We start from the raw sequence: 17,203 nt of genomic DNA on the forward strand, positions 1-17,203 counted from the left end.
CTTCTGTCACCCTGTCCGGCTCGTCCACTCTTTCTTATTGGCTTCTGGGGCAGAGTTTCCTGAACTTCTGGGCACCAGCTGCCCACCGGGTATTCTGGGAAAGAGCTCTCAGTCTGAAGACCTAAAAGGCCCAGTTTCGGCCAGGCACAGTGGCTCAAGCCTGCAATCCCAGCACTTTGGGAGGTCGAGGCAGGCGGATCACGAGGTCAGGAGATTGAGACCATCCTGGCTAACACGGTGAAACCCTATCTCTACTAAAAAATACAAAAAAAAAAAAAATTACAGGCATGGTGGTGGGCACCTGTAGTCCCAGTGACTTGGGAGGCTGAGGCAGGAGAGTGGTGTGAACCTGGGAGGCAGAGGTTGCAGTGAGCCGAGATCGCACCACTGCACTCCAGCCTGGGCGACAGAGCGAGACTCCGAAAAAAAAAAAAAAAAAAAAGCCCAGTTTGTCTCAAATCGGTTCTATTTAGCAGTCAGCCCCTTCCCGTCACATCTTATTAAGAATGTCCTCTGTCGCTTTCTGCCCCCTGAGCTCGGATAGGACATGCCAAGGGGCCTTTGTGAGGCAGCAGTGTCGCTGGGATGAGCATTGGGACTTCTGTGGCTTTCTTATGGTCTCCCCAGAAGGCAGCGCTGCTTATCTGGCCACATCAATATTGACAAGTTAAAAAGAAAAAAAAAAAAAAGCAATCCTGTCACTTTCTAGATGCATCTGGATAAGCCAGAAAAACCTAGTAAACCCTCACATCTCAATCAGAGGGTATTTCTTGAACCTTTTTTTTCCCTTTAGACAGGGTCTTGCTGTGTCACCTAGGCTGGAGTGCAGTGGCGCAATATCGGCTCACTGCAACCTCCACCTCCCAGGTTCAAGCAATTCTCCCACCTCAGCCTCCTGAGTAGCTGGGATTACACGTGCACGCCACCACAGCCTGGCTAAGTTTCGCATTTTTAGTAGAGACAGGGTTTCACCATATTGGTCAGGCTGCTCTCGAACCCCCGACCTCAGGTGATCTGCCTTCCTCAGCCTCCCAAACTGCTTGGTTTACAGGTGTGAGCCACCGCGCCCAGCCTGAACCATTTTTTCCTGCATTGTCCTAAGGAAACATGACAGAATATCAGGACACTGCAGGGAACGATGGAAAAAGCCAGGTGGAAGGCTTCATCCTGTGCTTTTCCTCCTGATAGAGGAAAAGCTGCTTTGCCCTCTGCTTTCCCCGGCTGGTAGACTGAGACTCAACCATGAGTCCTGAGACAGGCAGGACCCCAGGCAGGAGAGAGCTGGGCCTGCAGCTGCTTTTTTGGATGTTGTCAGGGCAAGAGTCATACATGAATATATGAATCAATCAAACCATGAATAAATAAAGACTCAAGATCACACCATGACCAACGTAAGTAAGGAGACTGGCATAATTAAAAAAGATTTTCACTAAGGGTTCAAACAGATTTTTTCCTGCCAATACTCAGATAACCAGGAAACTCAATCAACACCAACAGGAACCTTCTCCTTAATGGCGGCTTTTCTGGATTGTGGTAATCATGCTCCTTAATAATCACGATAATCCCTGACATCAGCGCGGCACTTTATTCTTTTCAAAGCACTTTCCAGCCATTATCTCATTTGGTGCCGCTGCTAGCCAAGGAGGCGGGCAGGGCAGGGCAGGGCAGGGGAGGGTGTCCTCCGTCTACAGTGAGGCGCCTGTAGCACTAAGAAGTTGTGACTTGCCCAAAGCTATGTGCCAGGAGGGCACAGCCTGATCTCGAAGCCAGGGTTCTGACTCCAGGTTCAGGTCCTGCCAAGACATCTGGTGGCCTCCCTTTCTGCTTGGCCTAAGTACTGTCTCATCTCCATTTCACTTCATTCTTGCAGTATGCCCGAGAGGTGGGTCGGGTAGATCTGCTATGCCCTTTGCATAGAGGGGGTAACAGTGGAGAGACAGGGTGATTCACTCTGTCCTTGCCCCATGTTCTTCCTACAGACCAACATACTGGCCTCCTGGGGATTGTGTCTGGGCCCAGGGCTCCTGCCTGTGCCTGGGCACGGCCAGGCAGCAGTGCCAGCTGCTGAGCAAGATGAGTAAAGATCAAAGGGCTGCAGGGGCCAGTAGGCCACCCAGGGTTGCCTCTGATTCTGGTCCCTGAAGCAGGAACCTGGCCCTGCAGGAGGGAGCTGAGATGCCAGACGCCTGGGAGATGAAAGGGCTGCCACATCCTGCTCCACAGCCCCGCTGAGCACAGCCTGGGTGCCTGGGACCCGCTGTGGGAGGCCGAGGTGGTGGGCAGGCAGGCAGGGTCTCGTGGGGCAAAGGCCCTCTCTCACCATGAACCCAAACTGTGGAGTTCCTGCACGAGAGCACCCCAAATGCTGCTATCTCAGGACGTTCTGCCTGCAGGGCTCAGCCTCCATCTGCATAACCAGCCTCCACCTATTCTTGGAGGTCAGACACCAGGATGCCCTCCTCTTCCAGGAAGGCTTCCCTGATTACCTCTCCGCCTCTACCATAGTAGGATGGCATTTGGCTTTGTGCTTTAATTGTCTGAACATCGACTTTATTTCCTCAACCTCAGGGACAATGCCCTGGAGCCATGACAGTCCAACAATCACCAGTGCTTATTTCAGGTTTGTAGAATCAAATTAGGCTGAATTCTGACCTCCTGCTTGTGCCCTCCCTAGACCTGTGTTCTCCTGACATCTGGCTTCAGTTTTCTGGGTCTACAAAGGGCAGGGAAGCCTTTCTTTCTTTCTTTTTTTTTTGAGATGGAATTTCACTCTTGTTGCCCAGGCTGAAGTGCAATGGCGTGATCTCGGCTCACTGCAACCTCCGCCTCCCGGGTTCAAGCAATTCTCCTGCCTCAGCCTCCCGAGCAGCTGGGATTACAGGTGCCTGCCACAATGCTCAGCTAATTTTTGCATTTTTAGTAGAGATGGGGTTTCACCACATTGGCCAGGCTGGTCTTGAACTCCTGACCTCAGGTGATCTACCCACCTTGGCCTCCTAAAGTGCTGGGATTACAGGCGTGAACCACTGCACCTGGCCGGGAAGCCTTTCTAAACACAGGTTGTTGCTAGGAAGGTAAGATACAATGCAAGGCTGGTTCTTCATCTTTTCTGGGTCTGAGATCTCTTTGAGAGCCTGACACAGGCAGTGGATACCCACCCCATCCTCCAACACTCCAACATACCCCAAGGTGCGTCAGCACTTCAACTCAAAGGCTTACAGATCCACTGGTCAGTGGATCCCACTTCAGTAACTACAAACGTAGGGATCGTAGCATCTAGAACTATCCCTTTCAGCTTAGGGCACATGCCCAACACTGAGGGCTGGGGCGTCCCTTTCTGGGAGCCTGCATGCTGGGCCTTGCCTTTCTCCCTTGTTTTGATACAATTAGCAGAATGTCGCAGCCCCTGGCAGGTCCAGGAGACCAAGTGCAGGATCAGGAGAGATGCTGGAGCAGGCAGCCTCCCGCTTTCCATCCCAGGGCCTGGAGCTCTTGCCGCTGGAATGCCGAGCTGAGTAGTAACGATTTCCTGGCGTGGGGCTGGTTTTCAGACACAGACTGATGGACGTATTTTTGGAAATTTGGGGCACACATCGCTTCTTGGCAATGTTGCAATTTTATTCATTAGTTTTACATTTTATTGGGTGTTTTTGGCAGAAAAATATATTAGCCTTGAAGTCCTCATGTATCAGTTTCATGGAGTGCTCGTAACGGTGTCAGCCTTGCCGAGCTGCTTTGCTGGTGGCGAGATGGGCTCAGGCGGACCAGCTCGGCAGGGCGGCCCGGAGGAATACAGATGCGGGCCTGGATCTGAGAGTCAGGCAGGGGACAGACCCTGCCAGGGCCCTGGAATCTGGATTCTGGACAGTTGTGGAGTGAAGTTGCCTTTGTCTTGCCCAGGCTGCCCTGATGTTTCCGTGGGGTTCACCACCCTGTCAGGCCTTGTGGGTTCAGGCAGGGAAGAAGAGCTTGTGGAGAAGCCCCTCCCTGGGTTACGGAGTTTTCAGGAGAGATGCTAGGGGTCACCCCTCAAAGTGAGTGTGACCTTTGGAGATGAGCCCCTGCTTTCCCGGAGGCCTGGTCGGTGTCAAAGGCTGGGGAGAGGGAGTCTGTGACTGTGGTGGTGGTAGGGGAAGCCAAGGATAAGTAAAAGTCTCAGAACTTCCACAGCCTTCTGGAAGAGCTGCGGACTAGGGGATCCCTCCTCCCTCTTGTTGCCTCAGGCTCCTCACCCACAAGCGTGGAAGCTGTGCCTCTTTCTCACGGGGGCTGCTGCAGGGAGCAGGGTCAGGCCTCGGAATGGGTGCAATGCCGTCAGGACAGACAAAGGCCCCGCTCTACCACCACCAACCGCCACCAGAACCAAACCCAGACGGAACAAAGCCCTGACATGCTCCCTGAGAGGGGGAGCCGAGGTAAGCCTCCAGCGGGCAGTTCTGCTGCTTAGAGTCCCCTTCCTCCGCCGGCAGCCCCAGCCCATCCCAACTGTCCTCTTGTTGTGTGCAGAGGCCCTTCCTCCACCAGCGTCCAGCCTGGGGCTCTGCCCTCCCTCTCTCCCGCTCTCTTTCTCCCTCTTTCTCTCTCTCCTTCCTTAGTGGCCTCATCCAGCATCCTGACCTCACACCCACCGGATTCCCAGGACGTCCAGATTTCTCTCTCCAGCCCACCTCTCCTCTCTTGCCTACCTGGCTGTTGACAGCGCCCCTTAAAGTCCTCAAAATACCCACGACTTCCCACAGCCGACCTCGCCTCCCAACCTCCTGCTCAGACACTTGGCCCCTCCAGGCTTCCCACAGCTGCCTGGGTCTGGAACCCGGGAGTCATCCTCTCACTTTCCCTCCCTCTCCCTCAACAGCCAGTCGATCATCCAGTTCTGCCAATTCTCCCGCCCCAGAAAGCCTGATCCTCCCATTTACCCCCTGCCTGCAACCACCAAGTCTGAGGCTCCACCTCCTCTCCTGCTCACGTGGGAGTGTGCCTGACTCCCAGGTGTCCTCCGGTCTGCTCTTCCCCTCCCCGACCCATCCTTCAAACAGCAGCAGGCGTGGTCAGGCTGTTCCGGACGGCTCCTTGGCACTGAGATCGAGCCCACACTCCTGCCACGGTTCCAGGCCGGGCCACCTGTGCTTCTCGCTGGCTGCTGCCTGCCTCGTGAACCTGGCTCCCGCCACCCCATTCCCCAGATCTGCCGCTTCTCTCCCTAGGCTGTGGTCTCTGGCTGCCGCGCTCCGTGCCACATCGATCCCAGGTCACTTCCTTGTGGAAACCTCATTCAGCAACCCCATTGACAACGGTGCCCACCTTGCCTGGCTCCCACCTTGCTGTCTTTGCAGCACTAATCTCTCAGTTTCCGCTCAATTACTACCCAGGTTTGGCCTGTTTTCCTGGCCACAAGTGTGAGCTCCGGATGGCTGGGACTCTGTCTGCAGGGCAGCCACATGGCAGGGGCTCCATCCCGCCGACTGAAAACCGGGGGCACAGCAGGGTGCCGCCAAGCTGCCCCAGCACACGGGCCAACAAGCCTGCCAGGGGGCACCTGGCCTTGGCTGTGGGAGCTGGTGCAGGGGTGGTGGCTGTCTCCTCTCCGGAGACTCAGTATCTCAGGACCAACCCTGGAGAACCCCCAGGCATGTCTTCTAGAGGGACAGACAAAGACTGAGGGGCAGGGAAGGAGTCTTTGTCCACCCCGGGCATGGGCTGGAAGAGGAGGGGGTCCACTCCCTCAGAAGGGGCCCAGGAAGGGTGGCATCTGAGGGGGTCCATGAGCCCTCTGCCCCTCTCCGAGGAAAGTTCAGCTTGTCCATTAACCCAGCTGTGCCTCCTGGAAATGCATTTGGAGCTGCAGATCTCCCCGGTTCTAGACTTCCAGGGCCCTGCTCAGGCTGAAGGTGGTGGAAGGGCATCTCCCGGGAGCCTGAGGTAGAGTCAGTCTCTTCTAGAACCTTTTCTAGATGGCATGTTTCACCCAAACCGTGGGGACAAAGAGAGGATGGGGGACAAGCTGAGGGCCTTTCCTCCAAAAGCACAGGAGAGGCTAAGAACGTTCTGCAGAGAATGCCTGCCCTTTAGTGCTGGCCTGAATCTTGCCAGGAGTGGGTGAGGCAGGCAATGAGCTCATGACAGGCCTGGCCCCCAGCAGCGCTCCTATGTAAGGCCACCGACACTGCCTAGTAAATGGGCATGAGGCGGAAGTGGGGAGGTGCTCCAGGCTGCAGAGGGGAGCTGAGCTCTGCACCTCCTGCATGCTGAGCCCACCCCTGGGTGTGTGTAATTGGCCCTTGGAGTTGGTTGAGGGTGCAGCAGTGAGCCCTTCCCCAGAGACCCACGGAGGGGACTCAAGTCACTCCCAGCAAGAGCCTTGGGGATCTCACATCCTTTCCCTGGCTGCTTCCAGGGTGAATCCTGGGCCAATGGGTGTCAGACAGCAGGGTCCCATGGCCCTGGCCTGGGCTTCTCCATCTCTGCTGAGAAGGAGGAGGCCTGGAGCCAGGACCCTTTTCTGTGGAGTAAGCAGGGTGGTGATGCAAGAAGTGGTTAAAAATGCAAAAAGCTGTTGGTTTTGATAAAGAAAAATGCAGCTGCAACATCTGTTTGACTCTTGTTTGCAGCTTCATCAACGCTAAGTGGTCAATAAATCAGAGCGGCATGGCGTTCCGTTTCTTCTGGGGCTCAGTCATTAATCTCGTGCCAGTTCTCATGAAAAATGAAGGAGAGAGGCCGTGTGATAGTGAAAATGTATACATTACCCAGAAAGTCATAATAGCATGTAATAGTGCCGCACACCTCCTCACTTGCTGCTGGGGGCGCGGGGGGCGGGCCTGCGTGCCGCCAGCCAGATAGAAGGGAGACGGGCGAGGAAGTAGCATTGTCTGCGTCACAAGCTCCTTCGATCTTTGCATTTGTCATATTAGTACCGTTTATACATATTCTGAATGTCCCATAAACCTCATCGTCAGAGGCACAGGCTTCCCTGCACCTGGATGCTTAATGAACAATGAGGGTAGGAGCCCATGAAACTGGTGTGCAAGGCTGGCAGGGAGAAGGGCAGGGTTTATTAGGGAAGGGATAGAGGGCGACACTGGGTGGCACAGGGCTGTGATGTCACTAGGCTGCAGGACTGTGCAAAATCCTCTCGCCCACCTTCTGGCTGCCCCAGGTAGCTGGGCCCCTGTCCTCTCTGCTCTGGGTAAAGGTGTGAGGTGGGACGATGGTTCCACTGGAAAGGAGGCTGATCATGAAGGCCTTGGCAGGCTTGGGTTCCATCCCCACTGTCACCCACTGAGGGTGGTCAGGAGGCAGGGGGAGGGTCAGACAGGCCTGGAGGATGGACGGAAGCACAAGAAGGATGCTCCCTGAGAAGGGTCAGGGCACATGGGCACCTGCTTCTCAAGTCTCCCAGGATCTGCCAGCCCCTGGAGGCTGCTGTCTCCTTGGGTCTCTCTTCCCTGCCTCTGATGGCTCCAATGCATGGCACTGTGGCACTCCACGGCCACTCGGGGGTGGGAGCTTGCCTGGACCCACAGCACACACCTCCCAGTGGGCATTTCTGTTTTCAGAGATCGCTTTCTGAGTGTCAGCTGTGTCTCGGGCTCCACATTCAAGTTCTACAACCCACAGGTGCAGGTGCTATTGCTATGCTCGTTTACAGAAAGGAGAGTGCCTTGGAGGGCTGAGTCTCTGGTGCCAGCCCTGCTTGAAGCCACGATCTCACACCTCCAGGCCACTGCCCCAGGGCTCTGTGGGGCTCACTGGATGTTTCATGGGAGGGCTGTGTAGTCAGCCTCAGTGCTCCGGGCGGCAGCAGCCCAGTTCATGTCTATGTCAGAGGAAAAGCAGGTCCAGGGAATCTGACTGGGTCATGTGAGGTGTGGGGAGCTGGTAGGACCAAGGATGGGGCTGGAAGACTCCTGGCTGGTCTGTGAGCTCCTCAGGGCAGGACGGAGGCTGCAGATGTCCCTGTCTCCACATCAAGGGCCCACAGTAGTTAGAACACCCTTTGTGGGGTGTCCAGGGAGTGGGGAACAGCCTTCGGGGACCCTGGAGTTGAGCACCTGGTAAATGGGGTGCAGATCTAGGTCCCCAAAGTTGGGAGCTATTAAAGGAGAAGTAAAAAGAGAAGGGAGGGAGTAGGAACTCAAAGAGGGGCCCTGGTGTCCCCAGTAATAGGCAGGGTCAGTAGTCAACTGTGCTCCTCTGGGGGCTCGGTCCTGCAATCTGTGCTGGGACCAGGGATCCCCCACTGTGGCTGAGTGTGGCAGGGCACACACAACACCTCCACGCTTCCTTGCCAGTGCTTAACGGGGCCGGCGGATTCTGAGCGATGCCTGGCAAGGGATTCAGAGGCCCTGCAAGTGAGGGCAGAGGTAGGCTGCCTTTGGGGGCCCTGCAGCCCCTTCCCACAGCTGCCCTCATTACGCGGGCCTGTGCGCCAGCGGGAGTCGGGCCGGCAGCCCTTCCCTGCTTTGGAGGGAGGCTGGGAGACTTAATTAGTTAATGTGGGTAAAGTGGTCTGAAGATGAAAAACCCTGGGTAATTGCTGAGTGCTGCTGCTGTTGTTATTACACAATTACCAGAATTTTCCAGTCATGGGAATATAGTTAAACAATTTCCACCTGGTGCGGGGTTCCGGGAACCATGCCGGCTCAGGGGCTGGCTTGCTCTGCCTCCTTTAGCCCAAAGGTAGTATAGGAAAAACACATTTATGGTGGGAGATCAGGCCTGGCACAGTCCTGGGCACATCCTAGACACCCACAGAATGCCGGACAAAGGGCATTCTCCATTCTCGCTGAGCAGATAAAGATGCATGTACCTCGAGAGGGGACAGAGGGTCCCGTCTGCCTGCACTTTCTGGAAGTCTCTGGAACAGTCCCACCCAAAGGCTGCGAGCGGGTCAAGCCACCCTAGGGGGCGCTGCCGGGGAGGGGAGGAATTTTCATTGCGCAGCAAGACCAACAGCACATGTGCATGGGGGCTAGGGCTGGCCTTATTTAAAATCATTATAAATGACCCAGGGGAAGACATGTCTGATAAAATCTCCACGTTTGCAGTTGACACTAAATTTTAATGAGTAACGAAAAAGCCGGTGACGGAGGGTATGGGAGCTACAGATGCATCCCAGGGCAGTGACATGTGGGGCAGCGGGCTCAGGATGAGTAAAGCAAACTGCCAACGGAGGCTGGCAGCCCGAGCTGCCATTGCCAGACCCAAGAGGCGACCTCCCAGGATCCACAGAAGCCACTGGTTCACAGTTGTTGCAGGGACCAGAAAGGCCCAGCCTGGAGAGCAGGGCATGACCTGGGAACTGGAGACAAAATGGCCGAGGTGTCTTTGCTGCAGAGCTCGGTCTGAACTAGTGAGTGCAGGGGTGAGGGAGCATCAGCCGAGGAGGGGCAGGCAGCTCCAGGAATACGAAGATAAAGGCTTTCCGGTCCAGAAAGACAAAAGTGGGGAGGAGATGTGATTCGAGTCTTCAGAACAGGGAGAAGAAGTGAAAGTGTGCCTCTAACTCTAGATCCATGAATGCTAAGAATACGGTTCCCCCACCCTGGAGCTCAGGGAGGTAATTTTAGCACAATCAAACTACACAGCGGGCAGTCAATGTATGAGACTCATTATTCCAAGGCGACATGGGCTGAAACACATAAAGAGATTTTTCTAAAATGGGTGACATTAGTTCCCGGATAACTGATCCATAAGGAGTCGTGCAAGAGATCGGGATGCTGGGGACCATCTCTCTCTGGGACCCCCAAATCCAGGAGACACCATGATGGCTGGTGCCCCCACCAGGGTGGAATCCGGGGCTGCAAGTGTCAGCCGGACTGTTCAGCATCCAACCATCCTTCTCTCGCTTGCCAGGGACCTGTCAGGGATGCAGGCTGCTGGCATCCTGCATTTGGCAGAGCCTGAGCTTGGATGAGATTGTTGGTTGGTGTCCTGTCCTGTTCGTCTCCTGCTCTCACCTTGAACTAATTTTTGATTTATTGGCGATGCTGTAAGAGTTGCTCCGACCACCCCTGGGACAAGAAGCTATGGGCCTTTCAAAGGGACACAGGGAACTCCTATAGGGAAAAGGTCCTTCTCAGGGCCTGCAGCCCTGGCCCAGCAGAGACAGAGGCTGGAACAGTACAGATGCTGGGCAATCAGGTCTCAGAGGGCTGCAGTCATCACACCTCTGACCTCCTGTCCCTCCCAGGAGCTAAATCCACAGCCACATGGCCTCCTTACCAGCCTCAAAGAGGTCCCGCCTGCAGCCTAGACTGGCCATGTCCTCCCGGATGGCTGGAAGCCAGGCCTGCTGCCCTCCCCTGCCTCTTCCGTCCTCTCCAGGCACGTGTGCCCCACTCCTGCTCCCAGAGCTGGTGTGCCTGCTCAGAACCGTGCCCCATTAGGCAGCGAATCAAGCCCATCAGATGACAATGGCACCAAACAGTCATTGAGGCATCTCTAGAGTGACCGATGTGCTCTGGAGCCTTTCCTGCCCATCTGCTCCCCTCCACAGCTCTGGAGGAAGTTGGGCATGTGCCGTCATCCCTGCTGGACTGAGAGGTGCTACATGATATGCTCACGGCCACGTGGCTCATGGGAGGCTGAGCTGGACACAACTCTAGTGCACTCATTCTTTTGATAGGAGTTTCCAAGTTTTCTTTAGCAATCCAGCCATGTCTCCAACCCAGTCCAGGCATGGAGCTTGTCACTCAGACTGGCCAAGCCGCATTCTTCGGGCCACACTGATCGGCTCAGGGAGAAACTCATGGTTCCACCACAGCCAATCAGTGCTAATCACTAGGCTTTGGCTGGAGCCACTTGGAGGCAGGGGTGCTCTTTCCTGCTGGACTCAAACTTGGGAGAATGAAATCTAGTGCTCCTGGAAGCCATCTCTTGCCAGCACATGGAGGCAGAGAAGGGAGCTGGCGTGAGGAGCAGGGCTGAGGGGAGAAGACACAAAGCCTCAATGCCACTGATGGAACACAGGCCAGCACACCTCAAGACTTTTCAGCAATTCCAACCCCCAAATCTCCTCTTTCCCCAAAGTCAGGTCAAGTAGAGTTTTTTGTTGCATCACCCAAGAGCCCTAATTCCTAAAAAAAGATCATGTCTTCTTTCTGCTAATCTGGTCACTTTCCACTACACAATTCAGATGATCCTCTGGTTTGAATAACCCCCACTGCTATGATTGCTGAGAACTAGCATTTCTTGAGACCTGTATGCTCCAGGTGCTGGGTGCTAACTACTTCCCAGGACTTAGCTTGTTTAATCCTCACTGCAACCTCACAAGGCAGAACTGGTTATGGCCCCATCTGCTTTACACATAAAGAATCTAAGTAGTCCATCAAAGCCCTGCCCTTAACTTAAGCCCAGGACTATCTGATGCTCAGGAAGCAGAGTGGTAGAGAGTGTGTGCTCCAGAGACAGCTACCTTAGGTTCGAGTCTGGGTTCTGCTATCTCCTAGCTGCGAGCTTTGGGCAGTCACATCTCTGTGCCTCAGTTTTCTCATCCATACAATGGAGAGAACAGTAGTGCCTGCTCCCTGAGGTGGTTGTGAAAACTAAACAAGATATAGCATTTGAACAGTGCCTGCCACATGGGAAAGCTTCAGAACGGCCAGGTATTATTCGGACTGACCTCTCCAGTCAGTGTTATGTCATCTCACAGTATTGCTAAGGACAAAGTTTTCCTAAGATTGTATGGAACTTCCATGTGGAGCAACATCCAATTAATTCAGACACCGCCTATTTGGGAAGTGTAATTCTTTGAGATAGGAGCCCATCTAGGCAAAGTTAAATTCTTTTCAAACATCGAGGAAGCATCATCATCTCCAACAGACAATGAGCTAAACACCAGCCATTCTTGTCCAATCATAAAAACAGGGTCTCTGAGATAATTCTTGGCTATCTTCCAAACTCTGGAAGAAAGCAAAGCTCCATTTTCCTGAAAAATGTTCCGTAACTCTCCATGAATTAAAGAGGTGGGTGCCCCATCCCCATCCTGCACATTGGAAAGGTGGGATTCCCGCGGGCCAGTGGGATCATTTCTAGTCCTCATCCAGATGACACAGGCGTCAAGTGAACTGCAAGCCCTTGAGGAGCTCCGGTGCCTCCAGCCTCTTCTGTAGTAAGCACTGTCCACTTCCCGGATACTTCATGTATTTTAATTTGTGCATGAAAGATCCGCCAGGGTCCTGCAAGTCAGGGGTCTCCGAAACCCTTCTGTTTAGTACTCTTGGAACAGAGAATACTGAGGTGGGGGGAAACTTAGCAATCGTCCAGGCCAACTTATCCACCCCCTTCCATCTCCAGTTGAGAAAACTGAACCAGGAGAGACTGACTTGAGCATCACGCAGCAGACAGGGAGAGAGTGAGGACAGGGAGCTGCACCCGACCCCCATCCTCTGCTGTCTCCCAGCTTTGCCCCTTCCTGATGTTCAGAACCTTCTGAAGCAAATGATTACACCTCCTTCGCTTTGCAGAGAGAATTTGCAGAAAAGCAGAGCTGGTTGTTGTTCACCACAAGTGGCATTCAGAACAAGGCTGCTTCTCGGCCAGCAAACTTCTTCACAACCTTGACTATGAGTAGGGTACTGAGATGTTTGGTGGGCTTTCTGTTTAGCATCTCCCTGGTGGTAGTGATGGCGGGGCAGGTGCTCTAAGTAGGGACATCTGGGAGGTTGGGATGGGGCCACCCTTCCTCTGCTCTGGAGGAACACCTAGGGAGCCCCTGCACTCAATCCTGTTAAAGACCTAAACCCCAAAGCTCTCCCTTGACTGACAAATAGGCTGGCCGTGGAGGCAGCAGAGGATGAATTGTGCCTGGTCCATCAAGCATCTATAGGATTTTTATGCTCTGGCAACAGCAATGGTGAGATTCCAGCAATTGTTTTAGAGGGAATCATGATTAAATTGGGCTGTATGTTTTTTTAATGTGTTCCCCAGTTCCTCTTTAATACCTTGGTAGGACAAGATAACGTGTAATCACTGAAGTAATTGTGGCTCTCAACAGTTTATGTCTTGAAGGAGTGACTAGGGGTTAACAAAGCCACTGCAGGGCAAGGTTTGGATGAGAAAATACAGTTTTTCTTTTTGTTATTTTCTTTTTAAATCCCTCTTTATCTTCTTCCTTTCTCCAGTGGCTCCTGGAGCTCGCTGATAACCTGTAAGCCTCCTCGGGTAATAACGGGACCTGCTATACTAATGACATAGGCAAGTCTGGGGCCGGCCCCTCTGCAGAGCTGCTGCGGCAGGCCAGGCTCTTCCCAGAGCACATGCCTTTGCAGGAAGCACCAACTGGTCCCCGAGACCAGTGGGGCTCGACATCCTGAATACCGACGCCCATCCAGACCCCATCTTCATCACCACATCCTGAAGCTGATGGCTGGAGCCAAGCAGTGAGGCTGCCCTGTGCCAGCCCATTGCAAACGGCAGAGGAGAGCAAGCTCGTGAACCCCGACACTGCCTCAAACTGTCCCTCTCCTGGCAGATGCTGAAGATAATGGTGGGGTGGGCATCTGTGGCTAGCAGGGGGCTGGCAACCCCACTCACTCCTCTTCAGATGATGCGACAGAAAGGCCTGGCTTCCTCCAGCTTCCTCAGGGCAGGGGCATCTCTAAACATCGTGCTTAGAGGCCAAGACCCTGTCAGCCCGGTGGGGACAGAATCAGGCCACAGAGCAATCCCGCCACTGTGATTCCATGGCCACCAGGTCTGAGGCACTGCTAATGCCAGCAGAGCTGAAGGAGGGGAGAGACGGGAAGGCGTGCTGCTTTCCTCTTGGTCCCTGAGGCCACCGCCCCAGTCTCCCCTCACTGCCTTCCCCATGCCCCCTGGCATCAGCCTCCTGACTGGTCTGCCTTTGAGCCAGGCACTCCCATCCAACTCTGAGAGCCACCTTCCCAAGTCCCAGCTCTGATGACGCCACCCACTGCTAACCTTTCCTGGCTCCCCATTTCCTGTGAATGTAGCCCCACTCTTGATTCCAATGGCCTCCACGATCAGCCGGATCCACCTCCCATGCACCCTTCTCACCCCTCTTGGCTCAGTCAACCAGACCACTCAGCCTGCTCTGCCACCGGCCCTGCCCACGCTGTTCCCAAGGCCTGGAATCCCTCCACATTCCACCTACTTGTCAAGACCCAGCTCCAACATCACACTGTCCTTGCAGCTTCCCTTTATCCTTCCAACCAAAATAATTTCATTCCCCTGGGGACTCCCCTGACAGCCCTCTGTGTCTCTCCTGCGGCATCGGCCAGCCCCACCCTTTCCACTGATCTTCAGACTGGCTGGCACCTCCACTCCTTCTCTGGACCCCAGGCTTTCCAAGAGCAGAGTGTGCATCAGAAGGAAATGTATTCCCCGATAGGCAGTCAGCAAGTGTTGGTTGAATCAGTGGTGGGTTGACTGCATCTGAACGGGGACACTCATCCTGGATCGGTCACTAGAGACAGCCCCTGTGCTGGGGGCTGTGCCAGTCGGTGGCCGGCACAACCACCACCCACCCATCACCCTCTCCCTTTATCTCTTCCACCTTCAACAAGGCGGAGCGAAGGACATGGCAGGGGCCTTTCTGGGTACTTCTGCATGCGAATTTACTGCAGTCTTCATTTTAACCCAGTTTCTCTGTTTCCACCTGTGGGAGCAGTGATATACCAGGATGATTTATTCCAACCAACCACTCACACACAAATCCCTACTCCCCATCTTGGCCCTTGGAATTTTGCACTTAAACCATGGCGGACAGCACTCTTTCCCGCTAAGCTCAGATGGGGTCCCAGAAATCTCACAGGCAGGGTTCCGTGTTGTCATTACCAATTGATCACTGCTGGTGTGGGAGACAAAATATGGTCCTCATCTCTGTACATGCACGCACAGGCGCAATGCAACCCCTTAGCGGGGAGACCCACAGCACTCACTCCCTGTTTGTTTTTAGGTCTTACCACGGCTGCCTTGAAGCTGAGAAAACAGAAGCTGGGCTGAGGGCCTTGGCACCAGCCCAGGGTAACTGGGACACCCATGTTTGCAAAGAAAGCATTTGTGAAGTGTGAAGAAATCAGAACAGCACCGTTCAAAAACTGTGTTTAAATTTCACTCAAAATGTTCTATTTTGTGTCGAGGATAGAGTCCCCTTGGAAAAAACACTTTCTGGCATTTGGAAACCACTGTTGCTATGGAGCTGTTAAGAGACGTTAGCTACCAGGGGACAGCAATTAATTGCGGTGGCTGCAGGTAAATCAAGCCAGCAGCTCCTTTGGAGGAAGCTGATGGGAAAGGGGATCTAAAAGGCAATGTTGAAAAAGAACTTCTGTAATCCCAGCACCTTGGGAGGCCGAGAAGGGCGGATTTCTGAGGTCAGGAATTTGAGACCAGCCTGGCCAACATGGTGAAATCCCATCTCTACTGAAAATACAAAATTAGCTGGCTGTGGTGGTGCATGCCTGTAGTTCCAGCTACTTGGGGGGCTGAGGCAGGAGAATCCCTTGAACCCGGGAGGCAGAGGTTGCAGTCAAACTTCCAATTGAGGGTTTCAGATGTTTGAGGGCAAGGTGCCTTCTTTGTGATTTCTTTGTGCTTCCTTCGTTTTTAGGAGAAAGGACTCAGTGTGTGGAGCTGATGGGAAGTCAGGCTTTCCCTTCAGTTAACCTGAAATGACGGGGGTCCCAGCTCACCCACTCTCCTGCAGGGAGTTCTGAGGTGGGATTCTCAGCCTTTTAGAGGAACAGTTTCCTCTTCTATAGAGTGGGGGTAACTGTAGCACTCGCTTTGCAGGGTTTTCATTCATTCATTCATTCATTCATTCATTCAACAGATTAGCTCTCAAGACCCACAAGATACCAGGGACTGGCCTATGTTTGGGGTCTACTGTGACCAAGTCTAAGACTCTGCCCTCAAAGAGCATGGAAGAGACAAGCTATAAACATTGGAATAAAGAATAAGGTGATTCTGGATGGCGTGAGGTGGTATGAGCATCAAAAATGGGGGTGGGTGGAGAATTTAGCCAGGGAACTTGAGAAGGCCTCTAAGGATGGGACCTTTAGCTGTGTCTGAGATGATAAAAAGAAGCCAGCCATGGGGAGTTCTGGGAGAGGAAAGGCTTTAGGCCCAGGGAATAGGGACAAAGACCTCAGGACAGACTGGGGCTCACAGGGAGCACTCAGGAAAACAGCCATGAAAAGAGAAAGCACAGAGGTTCAGCCTGAAGAGCCAAGGACAATGGCCAGTGAGGGCCGAGTTCCATGATGGCGGCTCCACGTCTGTCTGGCTTGCTCAGCCTCGAGCCTGGCACCTGGCCCAGAGCTGGGCTTGGAAAATATTTGTTGAATAAGTGAAATGGTTCGGGAATGCTTTAATGTTGAATAAGCCTCCACATGGAACTGAAGATTCAATCTCTCAACAGAAGAAAAACTTCCGCATTTTGAGATCACCAGGATAGGCTCATGCTGGCGGCCACGATGAAACACTCACAGGGAGAAACCCATTAGGGAGCAAGTTGCCGAAGTTTGGGTGGTGGAAGGCTTACTCCGAAAGAACACTCTGTTTTGCTGGTTATTTGTTGAAGAAAGGAGTCAATGATGGGTTATAATGAAGTCAGCTGTTTTCAGCAGCGGATACTAACTTTGGAATTCAAATAAGATAGAAAGAGTACACCAATCTGTTATCTTGCCTGCAGCCAGATGATGGAAAGAACTTGGATGTGGAGTGGAATCAGGCCTTAGCTCAAATTTCAGCTTGGCCACTTCACTGTGTGATCTTGGGCAAGTTACTTAACCTCTCTTGGCCTTGTATCCCTCCCAGGTAAAATGGGGATCCCCCCATCCTGAGGATGTCAAAATCCATTGAGAGGATTAAGGGAAGCGTAATGGAGGGCACCCAACAAGTTCCCAGCAAGGAGTAGCTGCTCAGTCACTGAAAATGAGTTAATGAGCAAAACCAATCTCTGCTTCCTCCTCCTCCCCCCACACCTCCAGGGTCATGAACAGAAAGAACAAGGTCCTGGTTTGGTATTTGTCTTTGGAGGTGACTAACTCCCGATCTGACAGTTGTTTCTGCAGAACTAAAGATTTGACGCGATTACAAGGTCACACGACGTCACCCAGAGAAGATGCCTCACTGTCTTCAGCATGTTCATTCTCTCTAGAGGCGCCCGGGAGCCGAGGCGTGGCCGAGCTGAGCTGGTGCCCGGAATTTTGCAACAAACCATGGCCGAGTGAAAACC

At 53.5% G+C, this 17,203-nt stretch overlaps 1 protein-coding gene across 1 annotated transcript in view; it reads right to left on the reverse strand.

Moving 5' to 3' along the window:
* Positions 1–17,203, reverse strand: part of CAMTA1 (calmodulin binding transcription activator 1) — a 953,649-nt gene that overhangs the window by 131,428 nt on the left and 805,018 nt on the right. The window lies entirely within an intron of this gene.

The sequence above is a fragment of the Piliocolobus tephrosceles genome, chromosome 1 (assembly GCF_002776525.5).
Source record: "Piliocolobus tephrosceles isolate RC106 chromosome 1, ASM277652v3, whole genome shotgun sequence".
Classification (NCBI taxonomy): Eukaryota; Metazoa; Chordata; class Mammalia; order Primates; family Cercopithecidae; genus Piliocolobus; species Piliocolobus tephrosceles.